The sequence below is a fragment of the Cynocephalus volans genome, chromosome 10 (genome assembly GCF_027409185.1).
Source record: "Cynocephalus volans isolate mCynVol1 chromosome 10, mCynVol1.pri, whole genome shotgun sequence".
NCBI lineage: Eukaryota > Metazoa > Chordata > Mammalia > Dermoptera > Cynocephalidae > Cynocephalus > Cynocephalus volans.
This window is the reverse complement of record NC_084469.1, coordinates 1,776,936-1,785,215: the sequence shown is the minus strand read 5'-3', so window position 1 is coordinate 1,785,215 and position 8,280 is coordinate 1,776,936. Positions and strand designations below refer to the sequence as shown.

Below are 8,280 nucleotides of genomic sequence, written 5' to 3'. Positions count from 1 at the left end.
GTCCATGTGGAAGTGGTGTTTTTGGCATGCTCCTTGCCTGCTTCCAGGCGGGGAATGCTGCCCTCTGTTCCTGCCTAGTGTCCCGGGTGTGCTCTGTTTCTTCAAGAGGCCAAATTGAAAACCTGGACTGCAAGCAGGGTCAAAAGTTTTTCCACAGCTAAGGCACCATATTTCTGTTCTCAGATGGTCTATTTAAAGGACAGCGACTTCCACTTCTGGTCAAAGACTGTAGGGAAGTACTTGATTTAGGAGCCTAAATCTTCAGGATCGAAAGGGCAAAGCAGCTTCTTCTTAGTCTGTGGTGGATTGTCCGGGCCCCATTAGGGTCTTATATACCCTAAAGGTGAGGATTACAGTGATGGCTAATATGCATGCATACACTGTGATAAGTACATTCTTTTGTTTAATCCTCATGACAACCTTACGAAGTGGTAGACGTTATTATTAATCTCATTTTATAAATGAGGAAACTGAGGCCAACAGACTTAGATTCAAACCCTGGTTTGACTGACTGGTATCTGTGTTCCTAACCATTGCACTGTCCTGCCTTTTGTGATAGTTTATAGGCTGGTGTAGAATCATCCTATTTCTGAGGACTTTTGGAGCCCCTGGATGAGCTCATGATTGTCAGAGGTTGTGGCACGTTGAATACCTGTGTAGAGAGGGTAGATTGTATCCTTGGAGTGGGGGTAAGGGGTGTCAGCCTCAACTGGCCTAAATATACTACAAAGTGTCCCCATCACCCAAGTCAGGGTAATTGGCAACTTCTGCCTGCCCTCAGGATGTCTGGGGTCAAAACCAGAGGGTCAGGCTGAGTGGATCAGAAGGAATGGGGCTGGCAGAGCTCAGCACAAGGGTGAAACACCAGCCCAAGCAAGTTTCTGCCACTCTTACTGGGGCTGAAGAGTACTGAGGAACTTTGGGCAAATTGAGATCCCCCCCCCTTTTTACATTAGAGCATACTTGCTCACTATTGGCCTGGGGATATACTTTTCCTCCCATGAACCATTTATCTTTAATAAAGCTCTGCATGTGAACAGAGTGAGCACTATACAGGTCAGACCCCTATGAACAGAGGGGATCCTTGTAGGACTGATGAACAGACAGGCAGTCAGAAGCCAGGCCCTGGGTTGCCTGAGGGATGGCAGGGAGGCCACAAGCCTGTCACCATTGCAGTCAAAGCAGCCAGGCTGTCACTATCAGTTGCCAGTGTCTGCAGGGGGCTGACTCAGGGAGAGCCAGCCTGGTTGGTATCAACCAGCTGCCTGTTCTCTCAGTAGGGAGGAAGATGACTTCAGCAAAAACCAGTGTACACCTGGTCCCTTCTCAGCTTCACTTCCTCCTTCTGCACCACTGGGTACCTGGTCTCAGTTCTCTCCCTTAACTGCCCCCGCCCCTGATGACCAACCTTTCTTCACTTGGGGCATGTGCAGGAATAGCTAGTGATGAGTGGGGGTCATGAGCTGGCAAATGTAGAGAGGCTGGTACATATTAATGGCCAGCTGGCCCACTTCCAGGCCACAAGCAGGTCCTCCTTTGCAAGATTCTGTTAGGCAGAATGTAGAGTCCCAGGCAGGAAGAAATACCCAGGTAGTCCAGAGTAAAAGCCATGTCTAGATAGTACTACAGTCACCAACCCAGAGGGGTGAATAAATACCCTGGGAGGGAGAAATGGATCCGCAAAGATGTCTCCTTTTTCTGACTGCTGAGCACCAGGCATTGTAAGAACAGACTCACACTTCAATGCCAACTTCAGAACCAGGTCCCTCCCACAAGGCTATTTCCAGATCAACCATCACCCCACACCAGTGCAGCCCCTCCCTGTTCTTGGCCAGCAGCAAAACCCAAAGTGTGTCAACTAGAGGGCAGTGGGAGGCCAGGTGGAAAGGGAAGGAAGCCTCTGGGAATCAGGGCAGCAGGTGGTGCTGGTATTGAAAAGTCCCTGTGGTCTGAGAAACTACAAGCCACAGAGATAACTGTCCCTGCTGAGAGACAAGCGTTGCTGTGGAAAAGTTGGAGAGAAAGCAGAATGCTCAAGCCTGGAACAGGAACTTCTTCTTGACTAAAGGAATAAGAGGAAATTAGCCATTTAAAGGTAATGTTCCCAGAACACTCCATTGTCATGTGACCCCAGGGACTCTCGAACATGCATGAGACAAATCTATAGCAGGAAGCACATAACCAAAAACAGAGTTGTGTGAAGGAATCTGAAACTTACGGATCGCAACTTTGGGAAGCATATTGAGATGAGGTAAAGAGGTGACAAGCACAGTGGGCACACACACTGGACAAAGTGTTTGGTGGGTCAGTCTAGTAAGCCTTATCCATGGTCTCTGCCAGTTTGCAAACATTCTAGATCTCCCTAGAATTGGGCACTCAGTGGAGAGTCGGTTAAAATCCAACATACAGTACACTGTCCAGCAATGCCCATCTCCAACACTTGCTCCCTTTCCATTCCCTCTCAGGCATCTTAAGCAGGGAAGGGGCTGCCCTAGAAAAGTAACGAAACATTTTCAACCGACATTCTGGTTAACCAACTCATCATTTATAAGTTTTAATTAAATTCCACAGGGCCAAATAACCACAGTGTAAGAGGTAAAATCAAGTTTCTTGCAAAGCTACAGGCCCCGGCAGTTAGAGTCCAACAACCCATGAGACCCAGTTGGAAATGTCCTCCTCATATCTCACTGGCATTATTATCTTAGTGATGCTGGCCATGGAAGCTGGAGGTAGCCATTCTTCCCTCCAACCCTCAAATCCATTACTGAGTTATTAATAGGGGACCAACTCATTCTGGTTTTAGCACTGAAACTTTGACTCCTGAGAAACCCCTCAGATTTGGTTTTAAAAATGAAATGCCCACATTCCCTCAGTCATAGGAAAATTAGGACAGTTGGTCACCCCAAATTAAAGAACACCACAGAGAATGACTGGAAAATCTTGAAGCAGTATGTATGAGGGATTAGGGCTGAATTAAGGCCTGGTAGACATTTGTTCATAAATTAAGCAAGTTTTTATTAAAAACAGAGACCGAGTTGCCCATCACTAAGCTTCCTAATGAACCCAACTTAAAGAGGCTCCCAATTTTATTGGAGAGGGGAAGTAGCATTGTTGCCATCTGTACAGCATTTTACCCTGCATGATGCACTTTCTCAAGCATGAATCATCTGGGCCCTTAGAGGGAGGATTTTTGTCATTTATCATCATAGGGAAATGGGCTCAGGAAGGTTAAGTAACTTGTCCAAGACCACACAGCTGTTAAGTGAAAGACACACTTGACCTCAGGTCCTCTGGCTCCCAATCAATTCTTTCTGCCACACCCCGTGTCTAAGAAGTGCTCAGAGGTTTCCTGTGGCCTGAATTGCAGTTGCAAATTCTTGAGCTGAGAAGGAATGTGATGAAATCTGTATTTTAGGATGGTTAGTTTGGAACTGGCTTGAAGAGTAAATTGGTACCATTTAGTGTGAAGTGAAAAAGCATTCAGTGGTATTTCATTTTTGTTTAAAAAATATGGATATAGAGTTATCCTTCAGTATGTGGGAGATTGGTTCTAGGATCTCCCTTAGACACCAAAATTCATGGATGCTCAAGCCCCTGATATAAAATGGGGTAGTATCTGCATATTACCAATGCATATCCTTCTGTGAACTTTAAGTCATCTTTAGATAACTTATAATACCTAATACAACGTAAATGCTATGGAGGGCCAGCCTGTGGCTCACTCGGGAGAGTGTGGTGCTGATGGCACCAAGGCTGCGGGTTCGGATCCCTATATAGGGATGGCCGGTTCGCTCACTTGGGAGAGCGTGGTGCTGACGACACCAAGTCAAGGGTTAAGATCCCCTTACCGGTCATCTTAAAAAAAAAAAAAAGTAAATGCTATGTAAATAGTTGTTATACTGTATTGATTAGGGGATAAAGACAAGAAAAAAGTCTGTATACTTTCGGTACAGACAAAAGTTTTTTTCAAATATTTTTGATCTGTGGTTGGTTGACTCTCCAGATGTGGAACCCACAAATATGGAGGGCCGACTATATAGAAAGAGATAAAGATCGAGATATATAGAGAGATGGAAAGAAGACTGAAAACAAGTATAATAAAATATTAATAGGAGTTACATTTGGCCAGTGGTATTATATGTATGTTTTTCTATATTTTCCAAATGGTCTGTGATGGATATATTTTACTTTGATAACCAGAAAAAATAAATTTTAAGCATAAATGAGTAGAAGTGTAAACAGGAAGAGAAACCAGAGGTAAAGAGCCCACACATGGATAATGCCAATAAAATAGATATGAAAAACAGATGCCAATAACAGAACAGAAGAAGAAACCTATGGTGTTATTCCACCAAGATCAAGGGTTCGGATCCCCGTGCCAGCCAGCCACCAAAAAAACAGAAGAAGAAGCAACCTAATTGCTTGGGGGTGGATACATCTTATTTCTCACGGATTCTTACCCTCTATCTGAAAACTATGGGAGACATGAGAGTTTAGGATTATTTCAAAATCAAGTGGATATATTTGATTCAAGTTTAGAATTCCATAAGAATAGCAAGCAAGGAAAGAAGCTCACTATTTTTCATATTATGGACAACAAAAAAGTTAACATCCTAAATTAACTTTTTATAATATATTGCATTAGTATACAATTAACATACAATATATATACAGCCCTGCACTGCTTAACGAAAGATCAATTCTGAGAGATGTGTCATTAGGCAATTTTGTCACTGTATGGACATCATGGAGTGTATTTACACAAACCTAGAAGGTATAGCCTAATTCACACCTAGGCTATGTGGAATAACCTACTGCTCCCAGGCTACACACCTATGCAGCATGTTACTGTATCAAATACTGTAGGCAATTGTAACACAATGGTAAGTATTTGTGTATCTAAACATACCTAAACATGAACAAGGTAATGCTTTGTACTACTGTGAAGGTTCCGATGTCACTAGGCGATAGGAATGTTTCAGCTCCATGATAATCTATGGCACTATCATTGAGTATGTGGTCTATTGTGGGCCAAAACGTCATTGTGAGGCACATGACTGTATTTATAATGTTTATAATATTTACAATTAATATACAATATCTATATATTAATATACAATATAAACGGATATGAAAAATTTTAACAAAACTATTAAAGTGATGGATAGTTAAATACTTAAAAAGCTAGAGAGGGATTGCTGAAAGTATATAATTTTTGCATGTCATCATGTTTTATTCTTGTGGTTTTTCAAATTAAATAAAATGTCTCAAAGTTGTTCAATTTTAAGTGCTATATGTATAGAAAACAATATTGAAAATACAAAGCCATATTGAAAATATTGCTGAGCATTGCCTGTACATCAAGCACTGTTCTAAGCACTCTGCATATACCAGTAGAGCTCATTTAATTTCCACAACCACCGTACGGACAGGCGCTGCTATATCCCAGTTTTTACAAAGAGGAAACTGACACTGAGAGGAAAGTGAGACTCAGGGTCACACAGAGAGTCAGTGGTCGAGGGAGGTTTCTCAGCTTTCCTAGAAAGAGAAAACTTAGGAGGAGTCACGATAACTGCCAAATATTGATGGGCTGTCAATTGCAAGAGGTGGGGGGACGTATTCTGTGACACTCTAGGAGCAGAACAAGGACCACTGGAGAGAACTACATTGGGGCAGATTACAGCTCCCCAGCAGAAAGAATTTCCACATGAGCAATACTGTCCCCGGGCAGATGAGTGGCTCTGAGGACTATGAATCCCCCTCCACTGAACTCAGCAAGTTCTGCATGAGGGCTTGCCTGCAATAGACAGATCCATTTATTTATCCAGAGTAAAGGAAAGGGCACTCTGGAGAGCCAAGTTCACGTACAGTTATGTACATGACTCACAGGTGAGCCTGTCAAGTTTTGATTCACAGTCTACTTACTCTTACTTGGGACAAAATTCTAAACTGCTTAGGTGTGTAAATTCCTAGACCAACACAAATTTGAAGGAGAAAGGAAGGGCTAGTAGGGACTCTAAAGTAAAATCAGTTAGGAACAGAGCTATCATCCTGATAAGGAGAGATATTACGAAAAGCAAAAGCAATAAGCAGCCATTTGGCTTAGGGGCAAACATACCTTCAAAGGAGTCTGGGGCAGTGCAGCAAAATAGAAATGTTGGTGCTCATGGCACATGCCTTGAGTCGATAGGAAAGATTAAATTTTGTTCAGTATAATCCATTTAAGAAAGGAGACATAAATAATATATTTTACAAATATTTCCATTGAAAATAGTTGTTAGTGCTAGGTTTGGCAGCACATGAACTAAAATTGGAATGATACAGAGAAGATTAGCATGGCCCCTGTGCAAGGATGACATGCAAATTCGTGAAGTGTTCCATATTCTTCAAATAATCCAATTAAAAAATGGGCAAAGGAGCTGAATACACATTTTTCAAAGGAAAAAAAGAAAAAGGAAGGAAGGAAGGAAAGAAGGAAGGAATGAGGGGAAGGAGGGAGGAAGGGAGGAAGGAGGCCACACACTAATACATTGAACTTTCAGAAGGAAAGAACAAATCTATGGTTACTAGAGGTGGGAGTGGGGGAGGGAGAGGAGGGTTGAGGAGGCATCAGGTAAGGGGCATAAAGAATAATTACAATTTGTAATAACGAATATGCTAATAATATTGACTTGATCATCACACGTTGCACACAGGTAATGGTAGTTAATGCTGTACCCCCAAAATATGTACAATCAATTATGCTTCAATAAAGAAGAAAAGAAAAGAATTTTTAAATGTTTTGAGTTATGGGACCTAGACAGATAAGCCTGGTTATCTGGAAAATGTTTTAAGTTTCTTATCTACATGGGACATCTTTTTTTTTTTTTTTCCTGATAAAAATGAAAGGGTAAAACAATGAGAGTCCACTGCTTTTCCACTGCAAGAGGCAGCAACCTTCCTCACGGCTACTGGCACTCTGTTCACTGTTTTCCTGGCAAGTCCCCCTCCATATTGTAATAATGATGATTCACTTCCCCGCCTTCCCTGCTGGCCTATGCATTTCTTATGAGCTGGGACAGTGTCTTTTATCTCTGTTTCTCTGATATTTACTGCAAGTCCTGCACATTGTAGCTGTTCAACATTTGTTGAACAGATGAAAGAGTGATGTCAAAGCTGTAGCTTCTACTCGCCATTAAAAAACTTGCCACGTAATCAAATAATACTGTATGCCAGGACAAATTCATGTGTTCACCACATTTGCCTACAGATCAGGGATATTGAGACTTTAATACTAGATGGTTTTCAGAGAGGACTTGGAAAAGTGGGGGGTGAGATGTAATTTCTGCCACCAGAAATAAATTTTTTAAAAAATTCCTTTTATGTATGATATAAGTAAAGGTATTCCAAGATTCTTACACCGAGTAGCTTATGGGATTAAGAACCAAATGGCTTGATGTAGCTGAATTTCTGATATTTGATCCTTTGGAAGTTTTCCTAATGGATACATTATACAAGGTGCCATTAGCACCTGAATGGAAACAAACTAGTGACTATGAGGATTTTATTTCCTACAAGATCAAAAAATAGTCATGAATCATGAACTGGATCTGTAGACAGCTGCACAAAACAGATTATCAGCAGAAGATATGGCAGTTCCAAGGCCCAACCCGCCGAGTCAGGGGTGGTCAGAACTGGCACAGCTGGAAGGTCACCCACAGGACAAAACAGAGTTGCCAACTGGATGTGTTCCTCTAAGACAACTTTGCAATAACAAAGGAGCACAGCCACGGTCAAGAGATGACCAGAAACAGGTGGTGAGGAGTAGAGGAAGATCCTTGAGGGATCACCAACCTACACCCTGGACCCCAAGGATGGAAATGAATCACAAGAGCACTGGCCACAGGGATGGTATCAGAAAATACCAGGCCTGCAAGGTTCATGAAAAAGGTGATGTAGAGATTAACAGAATAGGGTCAAGGGGCTCAAGAAGGCCAGACTACTACTTCTGCTTCTAAGACACAACCATAGCAAAACAGCTCAAGAGGGTTCCCTACCCAGAGCCAGGGGACAATCTTCAACTGAAGTCTAGTGTAGTCCCTGGAAATCCTTGTGACCTGGCCCCCTCACAAACTGTAAATTGAATCAGGACTGAGAATAATCTGATACTCTGTCCACTCTGGCAGCTATGTTCAGTGACCTCCCCACAGTGACCGTTCTATTCCTAGCAGCTATTTGTCTGCATGCACTGTGGTTGTCACTGGGTCACTCAGCAAGTTCCTGAATACTACCTCCAACCCA

At 42.4% G+C, this 8,280-nt stretch overlaps 1 non-coding gene across 1 annotated transcript; it reads left to right on the top strand.

Moving 5' to 3' along the window:
* The first annotated feature begins 6,280 nt into the window (after positions 1 to 6,280).
* On the top strand, positions 6,281 to 6,387 carry LOC134389760 (U6 spliceosomal RNA). Its single transcript, XR_010024737.1, has one exon. It is a non-coding gene; the product is annotated as a U6 spliceosomal RNA (small nuclear RNA).
* Positions 6,388 to 8,280: the final 1,893 nt, after the last annotated feature.